Source organism: Rhinatrema bivittatum, chromosome 18 (genome assembly GCF_901001135.1).
Source record: "Rhinatrema bivittatum chromosome 18, aRhiBiv1.1, whole genome shotgun sequence".
NCBI lineage: Eukaryota > Metazoa > Chordata > Amphibia > Gymnophiona > Rhinatrematidae > Rhinatrema > Rhinatrema bivittatum.
Window position 1 is genome coordinate 20645651 of NC_042632.1, and position 16564 is coordinate 20662214.

The window sequence follows — 16564 nt, forward strand, 5'->3', positions numbered from 1 at the left end:
AACCCAGGAAAACCTAAAAACCTAAAATCCCCTCCTCCCGAAGCGGCTCGACATGTGCCAACTTACCTTTTGTTGCTTTTCAGCCCCTTCCCTTCTCTGCCGCCCTCCGGAGGTGGCAGCTGGTGGCGAAAGCGGCTCACAGCGGTCCCCCCTGCGCAGGTCCCGGTTCTCCTGGCTCGGCAACAGCAGTACAACAGCTAGGGCTCCATCCACCCCAATCCTTCCTTCCTTCCTGGCTTGGACAAATTGTGAAGCGGCTTGCAGCGTTCCTCTCCCCCCCGCGCAGGTCCCGGTTCTCCTGGCTCGGCATGAGGTGAGAGCCCACTGTTCTGTGCCCTCTCCGGCACAAGCGGAGCGAAGCGTTCTTTCGTTGGCCGGAGCGCCTGTCGATTTGGGCGCTCCGGCCAATGAAAGCACATAGACTGGCGCGCGTGACGTCACGGCGTGCGTTACGCATGCCCATCTATGTGCTTTCATTGGCCGGAGCGCACAAATCGACGGGCGCTCCGGCCAATGAAAGCACGCCCGTCTATGTGCAAGGTTGAGTAGGCCTGGCTGCGGGCCTACTGTGGGCAGGACATGCAACAAGTCAAGTTCTCACACTTTTATTCTTGGCACACATGGGACAGGACTCTATGTAATGCTTTATATTGCTTTCTATTTGTGGCCACCAGTAGTGTTTGAAGATTCATTTCAAGTTTCAAATGATACCTGAGTGACCTGCCAAGTAGGAGTTATGAACACTGAAGAACCTTTTTGTCATAGATGCTTGAACCAGTCTTCCCAGGAGGGACTGGGAATGCAGCAGCAATTACAATCTTTTCAGGGTCAATGATATGCCATGGAGGCTCCAGAGCCCTCAGTATCAAAGGAGCAGAAGACAACATTAGCTAATCAGGTCTTCTCAGCAGTATGATACTGCAACTTGAAATCAAACCAATTAAAAAACAATGACCAGCGGGCTTGCAGGGGGTTCAACCTCTGAGTTTGTGCTAGGTATTCTAGATTTTTGTGATCTATATAGATGATTACTGGGTGCTTAACTCCTTCCAACTGGTGTCACTATTCTTCTAAAGCTAGCTTGACCACCAACAGCTCATGATCACCAATTGCATAGTTCTTCTCTGCCAGAGAGAATTTGTTTGAGAAGTAGGAGCTGGTTATGAGAGTGGTTATGCTGCAGGAGGACATACTCCGAGGGTAGATGCGTCTATCTTCAGAATGAATGGCTTGGATGATACTGAGTGGTGTAGACACGGATCAAGGGTGCACATCTTTGAGACACTCGAAAGCTTGGATAACATCCGTTGTTCAGTTTCTTGCGTCCACACTCTTCTTGATTAGGGCTGTGAGTGGAGTTGCCAAGGAGGAGTAATCATGAATAAACTGCCTATAGTAATTTGCAAACCCCAGGAAGTGCAGCAGTGTCTTGTGGCCCTCGGACCAGGGCCACTCCAGTATGGCCTTTCATTTATATGGGTCGATACGTAAGCCTTGGTGGGAGATAATATATCCCAAGAAGGGAAGCTCTTTCTGTTCGAAGGCACAATTCTATAACTTGGTGAGGAGGTGGTGATAACAGAGTCTTTGGAGGATCTGTTTCACATGACATTGATGCTCCAGCAAAAAGAAGACTAGGATATCATCCAGATATATTAACAAAGTTGCAGAAGATCTCATTGGCCATAAACTAGAAGAAAGGGTATCACTTAGTATTCATAGTGTCCATCATGGGTGTTAAAGGTGATCTTTCATTCATCGCCTTCTCAAATCCTGAACACATTTTATAACCCCCTGAAGGTCCAGCTTGATAAATATCTGCATGCCCTGAAGGCGATCAAAGAGCTTGGAGATCAAGGGAAGAGGATAGCTGCTTTTCTTGGTAAAGGAGTTAAGAACACAATATTCAATACAGGGACATAATACTTGTCCTTCTTCCAGCCCTGGCAGGTGATGAGGATGGGCAAATGTCCATATTCTCTTTAATATATTTGGTCATAGCATCTACTTCAGGGGCAAAGAGTGGGTATACACTGCCTTTGGGAGGAACCTTGCCAGAGATCAAGTCAATGGCACAGTCATAGAAGCAATAAGGCAGCAGGACCACCACCTGATGTTTGCTGAACACATCTGCAAACTCTGTGTATTGTGGCAGTAGAAACAGAAACTCTGAGGTAATGGTTTGAACCAAGGGCATCATAGGAGAAACTTTGATAAGGCATCACTCATGACAGCTAGAGCTCCATTTGGTGATCTGTAATGCGTTCCACTCGATGTGGGGCTGATGTAACATGAACCATGTAGGCCCAAGATGACTGCATCAATTGCTTTGGATAACATATAAAAACTGATTTGCTCACCATGCAGAATTCCCATGTGCATGGTGGCTGTCTTAACATGTCCAGGCAAAAATTCTCCATATATGGATGTTTGAGAGCAGAGTATCCAAAGGGACCTTTGGTATCCAGTAGTGATGGACCAAAGCCTCATGGATGAAGCTGCCACCAGTGCCTGTAGGGTTGCCAAGTGGCTCCAGAATTTCAGGACAGGTCTATCCTGTCCTGGATTTACTCCCCTGCATGCAGGTACTTATAGTCTTGATTTTGTTAGGGAATGCAATAGGGAAATCAGAATAAGTTCCAGCATGCAATGTGGTAAAAACAGGACTGGGTTAACGTCCTGAAAATCTGGCAGACTAAGGAAGCAGGAAAGCCACTAATCTCTCTGTAAACTCCATGTATTAATAATTATGTTTAGTTCAAGTTTTAGCCTTGGTCCTGGTTTCTGAAACACACTGAGCTCTACAATTCTCTCTTCAAGGGAAATATAAACCAACTAGCAAGGCTGGAATCTAGCTTTTATTTTTATCCTGATGTAGCTCCAATAATTTTTCTTTTCACCAATACTATTAACCCATATTTCACACAAAAGATTTATACTAAAAAAAAAAAGCTAGGTAAAAAATGCTGCACCATGATTTGTCCTCTGGTTAGTCTCCTTGACAACTTGTCCTGCCTTGTCTCTGACAAGACTGTGAGATCACATAGGCTAGTTGCTATAGTTAACATTTTATTTTTATCAGCAGTAACAGCCATAATACATCAATGGGTTATTGAAAGGAATGGAAAATATAAATAAATGGGATGAAGAATATCCATTTCATTTGTTGGACCCCTCCATTTGTTTCAGGAGACCATGAATGAAACAAATAAGGGCTTATTTGTTATGCTTTGCCCATTCATTTCAAACAAATGTATACCTCAGTCCCTAGCACCAACTGGCTTAGGGAATAGAAGACATAATATTAGACTTCAAATGTGAACAATTGTGGTTCCTGCATCTTAAAAAAAGTTATAGTTGACTGGAGAAAGCACATAGAAGGGCAACCAAAATAATAAGGGGCATGAGACAGCTCCCCTATGTGGAAAGGCTAAAGAGGTTAGGGCTGTTCAGCTTGGAGAAGAGACAGCTGAGAGGGGATAAGATAGAGATCTATAAAATCATGAAAGGTCTAGAATGGGTAAATGTGAATCGGTTATTTACTCTTTTGGATAATAGGACAAGGGGGCACTCCATGAAGTTAGCAAGTAGCACGTTTAAAATAAATTAGAGAAAATTCTTTTTCACTGAATGCACAATTAAGCTCTGGAATTTGTTGCCAGAGGATGTGGTTAGGGAATTTAGTGTAACTGGGTTTAAAAAAAGTGTGGATACGTTCCGTCATTTTTGTCTTAGTGTTTAACCATTTTCTTGTGTGTGAAGTCAGTCAGCACTACTACACACAGCACAGCACAAATACACTTTGTCCCTTTATTGATGCCTTGGGGTTTTTCCTTCTGTAACCGTCTCTTTTTAGTCAGTAAGGAGGTCCAGACAACTGATCCGTAAAGATAGACTTTTATTGCCAGCAAGATGCAGCTAAGACAAAGGCTCAGTACAACTGCATGCCCCTCCCCTCCAGGAGCAGACTCTTATGCACTTTACAGTTCTTATCTTTTACACATGCGTTCTAAGCATTGCTGAGCAAGCATATTCCGGCTGAAGGGGCTACTGACCCCCTCCCTAGACACCCTGGAACTTTCGTGAAACTTCTCCCATGTTCTGCAGGAGAGGCTGCTGGGACTTGCAGTTCTGGAAAGGAATTCGCGAGTCTGCAGTAATACAGCCCATCACATAATACATCCATTGTTCTAATCTAGGTTACAGCAGTGAAAGCTTATCAGAGAATAAGAACAGCGAAGCCAAAAAAAATGAAAATGTGCAATGTGCTGACAGAGAGTTTCTCAATGTCCTAATTACAGCTGTATTGCAGACTGTAAGTAAACCCGTCATGAAGCAGGGAATTCTGGGAATTCTGGTACATGAAGTCCTTTGTCAGGTTGAAGCGTTCAGACAGCCAGAGGATGTGGTTAGGGATTTTAGTGTAACTGGGTTTAAAAAAAGTGTGGATACGTTCCGTCATTTTTGTCTTAGTGTTTAACCATTTTCTTGTGTGTGAAGTCAGTCAGCACTACTACACACAGCACAGCACAAATACACTTTGTCCCTTTATTGATGCCTTGGGGTTTTTCCTTCCACCTTTTCTACTTTGTTCCCCCTTCTTGGTGCCTCAGGATGCTGATGCCCCTCTTGGTGCCTTTGCCTCTCCTGCAGCCTTCAAGAGCTGGTGCCCTCTTTTGAAGCCTTGGGGTGTGTTCTTCACCTCTTGCAGTGCCTTGGAGCACTCCTGCTGCTGTTGGTATCCATTTTTTTCTTTGGAGTGCCTTAGGCTCTTCATGTCACTTAGAATTGATGAGAAAATCCCAATTTTGATTACAAAATAGGCTGCAGTGCTTCCCCCATAGACTTTAATGGTGAATGAATGAATGAATAAAATGAATAAAACACATTATTTTAATCTAATTAAACAAATGGAGAGGCTCTATGAAAGGAATGAATGAAATGAAACAAAAATGCTTTTTTTGTACATGTCCCTGGCTGAGGATACTGCAGAGGAAGTATTCATTATCTCTTTGAGGGCGGTAGAGGAACTGTAGTGATCATGGAACAGGGACACCCATATTTAGGTTCTAGGCTTGCATTATTTCAGTAGCCTTGGTGCTGGTCCCTGTCTGAGGGCTGCCACCCATAATGACTGGGTTAGATAAGATGGGAGGCGATACAAAATAGAGAAAAATTGCCAGATAGTTGTGAATGATGGTTCATGGCAAGTTAGTGTACCAGAGACTGACTCCAGATGACTTGAACATATAAAGAATGAGAAAAGAATTGTTTGGTCAAAAAAGAAAAATCAGAACCAACTACCTCAGCAAACTATTGTCTTGATTAAGAGAAAAAGGAGGGATTTAAAAAAATGAATCGATAATATAGTCTTTCTATATTTACTACACTCTGGTGGGAAGTTATAAAAGCTGTCATGGTGTTCATCGAAAGCATTTAAAAGATGAATTACTGAACATGCAAAAAATAATATAATTTGGGCCAATTAGAACTTAAGGTGAAAATATCAAGAAACACAGAATTCGTGTACCTTCCTCCAGGGTCTTTGCAATATTTATAGAATTGTATTTAAATGAAATTGTCATATATCATTACAGCTTATACAGAATCGTGTTCCTTGCATTATTAAATCATGGTGAAGAAATGAAACTCCATCAAGCCATAAAAACGGAGTCCTCATTACCTACTGTACGAGAAAGCTTTGAGAGGCTGGAAGTGGGAATTCTCACGTGCAAGCACTTAGGATATTCAGGTGAGACTAATTGTGTGGATATGATTATTCAGGAAACAAGCTCAAGATAAAACAGAATGAAAGCAAAGACAAAAGGGCTGAGGTGGAGCCTTGCAACTGCAGCTTGTAACATATGCATTAAAAAAAAAAAACATGTACAAGGCCATCTTGCATACTGCTGGCCCAGTCCGTACAGTGACAGCAAGAGTGCCAAGAACAGCCCAAGGTAGCACGAGAGAGGCAAAGTGGTGCCGACAGTGGCATGAACACCCCCAAGGCACTGTGAGAGGGACAGGGCATCTCAAATAGAGGCATGAATATCCAAAAGCACCGAAAAAAGTGGCCAAGGGCACCAACAACAGTAGCATGAACATCCTAAGGCATATAGGAGTAGCAAAGCAGCACTAACAGAGGCAGGAAGATTCCAAGGCATAGAGTGAGGGCCAAGGCAGTAAGCGGAATGGCATCAACACCTCAAGGCATGGAGTGAGAAAGAAGCAAGGACAGTGGAAGAAACCAGAGCTACAAGTTCTTAAATGCTTTAAGAACATAAGAAATTGCCATGCTGGGTCAGACCAAGGGTCCATCAAGCCCAGCATCCTGTTTCCAACTGAGGCCAAAACCAGGCCACAAGAACCTGGCAAGTACCCCAGTTCTTGTGGCCTGGTTTTGGCCTCTGAGCTCTGCTTATCACTTTTTCCATAGAGGTACTATATATGGTCAACACATTTATGGCGGCTTTCTCCTGCATGCTCTGAATATCATTTTCATGCCACGAAGAATAGCTTTTATTCCCTTCTGTTGCTGAATATTTCCTAAATATCTGCTTTTACAAAATATGTAATTTGGGTTAACACCACTATTTATTCTGCACAGACGAAAAAGAATTAAGGTGAAATCCTCTGATTTTCAGACATGTGTAGCATGAAATGTCTGCACTCATGAGCATGCTCTGAATATCAATTAAGTCAGCTGAGTAACCTTAAGAACATAAACTGCTAACAGTTAATAGAATTAGGAATACAGTATATATAATTTTTCTTATAAAGCTGAGAGGAATAGGTATAAAGATTTTTATGGGCAATGAGCAACAGATCTGATTTAAATCTTCAGGCCTTGCTCTCTGTGTGCAAAGCAGAAAATGTCCCTTGCTAGATAGGTCAGGTAAATTTACATAGTGGCCTATTGTGGCTTTTCCTTTTGCATAGAAACGGTTCCTTCTGCAACCATGATATATGGATATAGACCTTCATACATTTTTTTTCTCTTTTAATTCTCAATATATTTGTAGTTGTTTGTTTTCTTAATCCCAACTATCTTAACAAAATATTTTTTAAAATCAATTAAAAACTGCTAGAAAGACAGCAATATTCTGCTAGTAAATGAAAAATAGAAAAGGAAAATAAGAGCATAAGATTTGTCATACTGGGTCAGACCAAAGGTGCATCAAGCCCAGTATCCCATTTCCAACAATGGCTAATACAAGTCACAAGTAACTGACAGGATGCCAAAAGATCTTTAATAGATTCCATGCTGCTTATCCCAGGGATAAGTAGTGGATTTCTCCAACTCCACTTTAATAATGATTTATGGACTTTTCCTCCAGGAACTTGTCCAAACCTTTTTTAATTGCAGCTCCATTAACTTCTTCAGCCTTTCCTCAGAGGGGAGCCGTTCCATTCCCTTTATCATTTTGTCACCCTTCTCTGTACCTTTTCTAATAGGGTCAGCATTGACCACCACTCAACGTCCCTATTTGCCAAGTTTATTTTTCCTGCTACTTAAATGTGCGGTGGTAGTCTCAGGACCTGTGTTGAGGACCCGGGTTTCCCACCACACATTTAATGCATTTCAAATAGGCGTAGTTGTTTTATGGTGGATGACTACCATCTCAGTCATCTGTGATAAAATATTTACATCATATTGACTAGTAATTACTTTATTCACATGCATTTGCATTATTTATAAATGCAAATCATATGCAAAGAGGATCATTGTAATAAAGGAGGAAATCTGGGCAGGGAGATGCAAATTATCAAGTATATTGTGCGATATAATGCTCATTAGAGTACTACTTAGGCTTGATGCATCAGCCAATTAGATTCTAAGTACTCTGGGAATAAGGAAATACTTATAGTATCTGTATGTAATCTGCTTTGAAAAGGAGAATATAAAGAAAGAAAGAGATGTGGTGATCAGAACTGCACACAATGCTCAAGATGAGATTGCACCATGAGTGATAAAGTCATTAAAATATTCTCTGTTTTATTCTCCATTCCTTTCCTAAAAAAATTCCTAGACTTCTATGTGCTTTCTTGGCTGCTGGACACTGAGCAGAAGATTTCAACATGGTATCAACGATGATGCCTAGATCCTTTTCCTGAATGGTGACTCCTGATGTGCAACCTAGCATTGTGTTAGCATAATTTAGCTTGCTCTTCCTTAAGTACATCAGTTTCCATTTGTCTCCATCAAATTTCATTTACCATTTGGAGGCCCAGATTTGCAAGGTCTTCTTGCAAATTCTCGCAATCCTCTTGTGATTTAACAACTTTGAATAATTTTATACCATTAGCAAATTTGATCACCTCACTCATTATTCCCATTTCCAGGTATTTTATAAATATATTAAAAACAAAGGGCACTCCACCTTTGTCTAGAACATTTACTATTTAGCTCTACTCTCTGTTTTCTATCTTTTAACCACTTTCCAATCCACAATAGGACAATGTCCCCTAGCCCATGGCTTTTGAATTTCCTAAGAAGTATCTCATAAGGGACTTTGTCAAATGCTTTCTGGAAATCCAGATAAACTATATCAACTGACTCACCTTTATATGTAGCAGAATGGTGAGGCAAGACTTCCCTTAGCTATATCCTATCCATGTCCCATTAAAATATGCCTATTTATATGTTCAGTAATTTTGTTCTTTATGATAGTTTCTATCATTTTGCCTGGCACAAACACCAGATTCATTGGTCTATAGTTTCCAGGATTACCTCTGGATCCCTTTTTAAAAATTGGCATTCAATTTGCAATCCTCCATTCTTCAGGTACCATAGACGATTTTTAATGATAGTTTACAAATTATCAATAGCAGGTCCACAATTTCATTTTTAAGTTCTTTCAGCACTCTGGGATGTAAACATTTGTACCAGGTGATTTGCTACTTTTTAGTTTGTCAATTTTCCTTATTACATCTTCCGTATATATTGAAATTTATTTAAATTCCTCTGAATCATCACCTTTAAATACCATTTCTGGCATGAGTATCTTTCTTACATCTTCATCAGTGAAAAACAAACCATAGAATTCATTTAGTCTCCCTAATATGACCTTGTCATACCTAAATGCCCCTTTTACCCCTTGATCAATTAATGGTCTACTTGACTCTCTTGCTGTTGTACCCGTCAATCGCAGATGGCTGTGACCTCTAATGCTCACCTTTTTTTCCCTGTACCAGCGATTCTCAGAAGAATGGCGGCCTCCGCCTGCAAACGCCACCTTCCCCGGCGTCCCCGAGATGGCATGGGTGATCCCGTCCTTCATCTTGAATCGGGGTTTACCTAGGGTGAGTGCACGCCAAGCCCTCTCTTATACACGTCATGGTGGGAACCTCAGGGGCGTCCCCCTCCGCATGATGTCATCTGCCAGTGTATTTAAGCTTTCCAGCCTATGCTTCCTACGAGTTAGCAAGGACTTCCTTCCTGCTGATTTCCATTCTACTTGGAGACTCTTCACTATTCACTACTCTGAACTTGCTCCTAAACTCCGGGACTTTGACGCTATAGGTACCCGCTCCTCGGGGGCTTTGTCGCGTTCCGGTTATCCGTACCTCGGAGGGCCTTCCTGCCTGGAGAATCCATTTACTCATGATTGGGACTCAGCTTTGTTCAACCTCGTGAGTATGCTTCTCATTTACTTCCATCTTGCTGATGGAACCTCCAGTGTACCCCATGTCTTGGGCCACTATGGTGCTCACCTTAGCAATCCATCTTCTACACTTTGGAGTGAGTACTCTCCTCTATCCAGCTCTGCTGACCTCCTGTACCTCTCCTACCAACGACAGTGCTAATTCACAGCGTACCCTAAGCTGCGGGCCACTACCGGATCTACCCTGAGAGGTGTGACATCTGGAGGAGGAGTTCCCCAGCGTACCCCACTCTGCGGGCCACTACCAGGGATGTCATAATTGAGCAACCTTACTACTCTGGACTGAGTCTTACTTCCCACTCACTGGGCACTTCACCTACGTTCCAGTATAATAAAGTCTTGTTACTATTTGTGAACGTCTCAGCTGAGGCCACAGCTATCATGATGATTCCCCATAGGGCTTCTCCCTGTATGTGGAGTCAGCTCTTACTATGATCCAGGGTTCACAACCATACCAGAACATAACACTTGCAGGCTTATTATTTGAAAAGCACCTGAAAAAATTGTTGTTATGAGTTTTTGCTTCCACGGCAAGCTTCTTTCAAATTCTTTTTATCTTTCTTATGAATTATTTGCATCTAACTTGCTAGTTCTTATGCTTTTTCCTGTTTTCTTCATTTGAATCCATTTCCAACTTTTAACCATGCTGGTTGTCATTTAGCCTTTTCTAATGCATGGAATACATCTGGTATGGGTTTCCAAGATGGTATTCTTAAAGAAGGCACAACCAGTTAGAAAACCATCTTTGCCTTGTTTATCAGTCATTCAAATGAACAAGACAAAATTTTTTAGTATTTTATAATGCAAATAAAAAATGTACCTTGCAGCTAGTGCCATTGCATGTCATCTCAGAACCCCGACATTGGATTGTGTTTTAAGAACTGCATCAAGGGGTAATTGAATAATTCATGTAAAATTCATTTAAAATTCTCTATATTTAAACATACACTTGGTTGTAAATCATCTATATATAAATATACTATCGGTTGGTGAATTTTGTTGACACCTTTGTTTTTACACATGATTAAGGTATAATGATCAAGTTGTGTCTAGTCTGAGGAAAAAACTCACAAGATTACAATTAGGAGACAGCCTTTAAAGACTCAACGCATATTCTTAAGTCTGGACTGCAATAAAATGAAGACCAAAGTGATGTTAAATAGCAAAAATCCAGCACACACATTATGACAGCGCAAAAGTGAAATAACATTAGAAATTCAACAGCACCAACACATCATGCCTTACTCATCAACACCTCAGGTAGTTTTGATGCCATAGAGTTAGAGGAAACCTAGTTTTGAGTTCCTTACTGTTATAAAGAAAAAATGGTCCACTCAGAAGAAAAAACAAAACTGTGAGAAATTAATTAAATAGTGGAGTACCACTCTAATCCTAAATTCAATCTATGTAGAATCATTATTCCATGAAAAAAATATCCAAAATTGTTCCAGAAAACTTAAACGGGCCTCTCATAAGGGACTGTGTGATATATTCCACTATGCCCCATTGTAAATCACTGAAAGAATGTTCAGCAAGTTTTGATTTTCCTCTTGGTCCTTCCTATGTACAACTTTTTGCATGGTCAGAGTATAAAGTATATCACAAAAGTGGACAAACAATCTGTGTTGTAATGTAAATGTATAGTTTTTTTTAGTGAAAGGCATCTACCAACACTTCCCTAGAATGTTATGTACACAATAAGAGCAGTGACTATTTGTTTTATGTTCTTCCAAATTGTTTAAATGTTCACAAGGGGAAACCAAGAGATGAGACTGTCCTTTTTATTTGGATGACTGATGATTAACTATAAGGCAAAGAAAGTTTTGAAACCGGTAGTGCTTATTATGCGGTCAATTTACATTATATTTTGAATATACTGTACTTTGAAGGTTCTATATGATGTGCTTATAGAGACTTTGGGACTTTCTTATTGGGGATTCTTATACAAGGTCCATGCCTGATTGAAACTCCTAACTTTTGCAGCTACTCTTTTTAGTTTTCTTCATTTGATCATAGCCACTCTTTTGAAAGTTAAATGCTATTGCAATAGATTAATGCCCTCTCTCCAGTTATTGTCAAATCTGAGCATGTTGTGATCACTATTGCCAAGTGGCTCCAGCACTGTTACCTCTCGCACCAAATCCTGTGTTCCACTAAAGACATCTAGGAACTTTTCCTATCTAGCATTTCCTGAAGTGACATTCACCCAGTCAATACTGGTGTAATTTAAATCACCCATTATTACTGTGCTGCTGATTTTGTTAGTTTCCCTTATTTTGTTTTAGCATTTCATTGTCTGTTTCTTCATTCTGGACAGGTGGACAGTAATATACACCAGTGAAATTGTATTCCCCTTTTCACCTGCTATCCATAAAGATTTAATATTGCAGAAGGTTTATCCGTTTTGATTCAAAGGCCTCTTTAATATATTCTGCCACCCTTCTACCAATTTGATCTATTCAATCATTTTAATATAATTTGTACCTTAGTATCACAGTGACCCATTTGGTTATCCTCCTTACACCAGGTCTCTAACATGCCAGTTATATCTACTTCTTCTTCCAGTGCTATGCTCTCTAACTCTCCCATATCATTTTTTTAGACTTCTAGCATTTGTATACAGACATTTCAAAATATGTTTTAACAACCTGTTTATCAAGGGTAATTTGCAACTTTCTGCTCTGTCTGCTCTTTACTTAAAAGTACCTCGTCCACTGGGATGTCCTAATTTCCCTGTTCTGTTAGTATCCTTCAAAGATACATCATTCTAAACCACGTGCTTCTGAGCAAATATTCTCTGACCAGGACAGAAGAAACAAATGGCAGATATTTAAGTTTTATTGAAGGTCATTTTAATTAAATGTTTAAGCCAAAAGAAATTTAGCACAGCCTAAAGAAAGATATTTGTGCTATTTTGGAGGTCGGGTCACCATATTCAATCCACTAATGCCATCAACTTCTAGAAGTGATTCATCCAATGCATAACTGATAGCTGAGGTGGTCCTTAGCTTAAAGGAGAGATGCTGGAGAACAGAAAGGTTCTGGACTCCAGTTTTCCAAGAGAAAACACTTCATATTATATGCAATAATAAAACAGCAAAAGCCTACTTACCTCAGCAGAGCTAAAGTCAGATGTTTCTCTTCCCACTAGACATTCCTATTCCTTCCTGGCCCTGAATATTTAATATTCTTCCTTGGAGAATGCCCAGTGGGCTGAGATTCCTCTATAGGTTTTAAAGTGAACCTGGATAGAAGCCTGGTCCTGGCATCCTCGGGTTTACAGTGCAAACCTCTTTACAGAGATGTTTGCTATTCTGAGACCTGTGTTTCATTTGCATCAACCCACATTGTCTTTGAAACACTTGGTAATGTCTTCTGATGACTCACGGTAATATTTTTATGAAATGGTAGATTCTAGATATTGATGTCTCCTATCAACAGCACTGCAGTAACATCATTTCATTAAAGACATGTCACAGTGACCATGAAACTCAGTTTTTACCACATAATACGCCATTGTAATTTGTATTCCTTCAACAGAGGAATAGCACAACCACAAGAACGCTCTCCTGCAGCTTTTTCATGCCTGATGGATATTGACATTGATATTATTTCCTGAACATATTGCCATGTGAAAGAAAAGAATTATATTATTACTTCTCTAAAATTATTTTCCTTGGAGGCCAATACACTAAGGCAAGGGTGCTCTAACTGGTGCTATGGGCCCCCCAGCCAAGTATTCAGGATATCCCTAACAAATATGCATGACATTTATTTGCATGCACTACCTCTCATCTATGCAAATATTTTTCATGCATATTCGTTTGGGATATCCTGAAAAACTAACTGGCTGGGGGGGCCCATAGGCCCGATTTAAGCACCCCTGTACTAAGGTACAGCGATGTTTGTAAATATGCTAACATGTTAAATTGACAACTAATGCATGCTATTTGATTTGTGAAATTTTACAATCCTTGTTTGCTGTTCAATCAAGTATCATTTAGCTGTTACAAATACTGCAAAATATATGAAAAATAAATGAGATGCATCATTATGTAAATCAGCTCATTACCTATGCTTGCACTGCTAAATAATGTACATTGAAATGCGTGAATGTCAATGCACAGCCATAATCATGAGAGGGGGATGTGATAAAGTTTTTCTATGATCATGGTCATATTATTGGGCAAAATGTGCACTGTTTTCTTCCAAACTAATTTGTATGCAATTAACATGGGCCATGTAATTGCTGTCACAAAGATGTGGTATACCAAAAACATGACATTTATACCAGGCTACAATCCATTCAGAAAAGACCCAATAGGAAGAAAATGTAGGGGAATGATACTATACTGTATATATATATAAACAAAAAAACAATATAAAAGCTACAGCCTCATCTACCCTGCTACCTTTGGCAATGATGAATCCTCACCAGCAGAGGCATCAAATGAGCTTGGCTTTCAACCTTGCAAAGCTCCTCCCCTTTGCCTGTACCACACCCATGCTCCAGTGCAATTTAACCCTGCCTTGTCAAAGCCTCCTTGCATTCTCATAGAGTTATCTTTGGCTTCGTGACCTGGCCTATAGGCCTTCTTGTCTTGCTTTGTGGCCTCCAGGCCTTGTTGCTCATTTGCTTCTTGCTAGTGCCCTCTGGGGCTTCTTGCTTAGCGGCCTATGGGCCTTTATGTTTTTTGTTTTGTATTGCCTGTCTCTGCCTAGTCTTATCTAGTTCCATCTCCTGTCTTGTCCTGGCTTGTGTCTGTCACATTCAAATGCAGTCCTATCTATATCTGCATCCAGTATCAGTCCAGTATTCAGTCCTGTCTCTGGCCAGTCCTGTCCTGTCTCTGGCTATCTTGTCAGCAGCCCTTGCTTGTCCCAAAACCAAGTACTTTGTGTCCAGTTTGTCTGTCCATAGCCTCGCCTGGGCCAGCCTGCCCACAGTCTCACCTGATCTTGCCTGTTCAAGCCTTGCCTGACAAAGCCACTCCACAGGCTCACCCAGTCCAACCTGTTCAAGCCTTACCTGGTCCAGCCAGACTACAGTCTTGTCTAAATCAGACTCACTATGTACTGCCGTTGCACTGGAGTCCTACTGGCCTCCAGAACAAAATGGCCCAATCTGCAGGGAAGGGGCTAGCTGGGCAGAAGACTGGCCCTTGACCTGTCCTATGTCCCTCCTTGTTTTCCTGTACTGCTCATGGGGTGGTGCACCCTGGATCCAGCCCTGCACCTTGTGACATAGGGCTTATGAGGTAAAAAAGATCTGTGGATTAATCTGGAAAGAGAGAAAAGAGACACAGAAACAGAAAAAAGATGGCAAAAAAAGACCATCTGGCCTATCCTGTCTGCCCATCCACACCAACTATTCATCTTTCCAGAGGTCCTTTGTGATTGTTTATCCAAGGCTTATTTGAATTCAGATACTGTCCCTGTGTCCATCATCACCATAGGGAGACAGTTGCTTGCATCCACTACCCTCTCCATAAAGACATATTTTTTTTTTTAGATTACTTCTAAGCCTAACCCCTTTCATTCTAGCTCCATGATTCCTCATCCAGTAGGGTTGATCAGGATGCTCTCCTTCTCAGAAAAGATAAATGAAACACTGGCTAATTCTTTTTTTTTTTTCAGACAGCAACCTTGGGACCTTTCTCCTAGTAGGCAACCTTCTGTCTGACTCCCACAAAGGGCAATTCTCTTTCTCACACATCTGAAGAAATCCCTTTTAGACAGGAGAACTGAATATAACCTCTCCTCTTAGAGACCTCTTTCTCGGATCCTCAGAAGAATCACTTATTGGACCTTGTGACACACAGCCAAGCAGTCTTTGGCTTTTCTAAGTGGCTTTATTTATAGTGAAAAGCAAATAATAGATCAGCAGTCTGCTCACCTTAGCAGCACAACTTCACTGAGCAGCACTCTTGGGTAGGACAGTGTTGCACTAGGAGCTGCCTTTCTAAGCCTGCTCCTCTCCTGTGAAGTGACCCTTCTGCTATGGTGGCAAAGAGGGCTGCAAACAACGAGGTTTCTGATGTTATCAGAGGAGTCACTAGATATTAAGGAGAAGAAGGGGAGTTAGAAAAGGGAATTTTCCTTCCTGCTGGGTCTCCTAAAAGAAAAGGCATCCACAACCCACTCAGACATTCTCTCAGGGATAAGGAGGGAAGGCAGAGTCCAAAAAAAAAAAATGAAATCACATGGAATCACAAGGATTGAATTTAAAAAATTCCAGATCTTAAAATGTATTCTTATTGAATATTTAACAACTGTAACCTTGCTATAGAAATTTGCATATGACAAGATGAATAGTTATTCATAACAAGTATTAAACTACTAAGAGCTCTTTTATCTTGCTAGTTTCTTTTGAGAAGACAAAACTGGCTCTGAATTGTTTAGGATAAAAATGTCAGTGTGGGATGACCAAGCAACTTTCTTAGGCTGGAGACAGAAACCAGACTTACTTCATGCAGCATTCGGTTTATTTAACACTTTCAACATACAACTAGCGCATCTAGCAGTACCACTCAGGTTTCATCAGGACAGAAATTTATATAGGAGCTGCCTTCTCCTAGTGCAGAGGAAGAAATTCTGGTGAATTGTCATAAATTCACCTCCCTCCAAATCTTTCAACTTCAGTTAAATATATAACAATTAGGACAAAAGGAAATATATTCAGGCCTTTAACTTACTCTAGTAACACTGACTACCTCTAGCAGAATTACTTACAGTCTTGGTTAGATCAGAAATGTATTCAGGAGCTGCCTTCTTTTGGAGTCACAGGGAACTCCTGATCCCAGCAGAGCTCTGCCTCTTAACCTGTCCAGTAGGGTCCCGCCTACAGAGCTCTCTCCCTCGGTAGGCATCTAGCCTGGTCCCGCAAAGGTTAAGGAGGG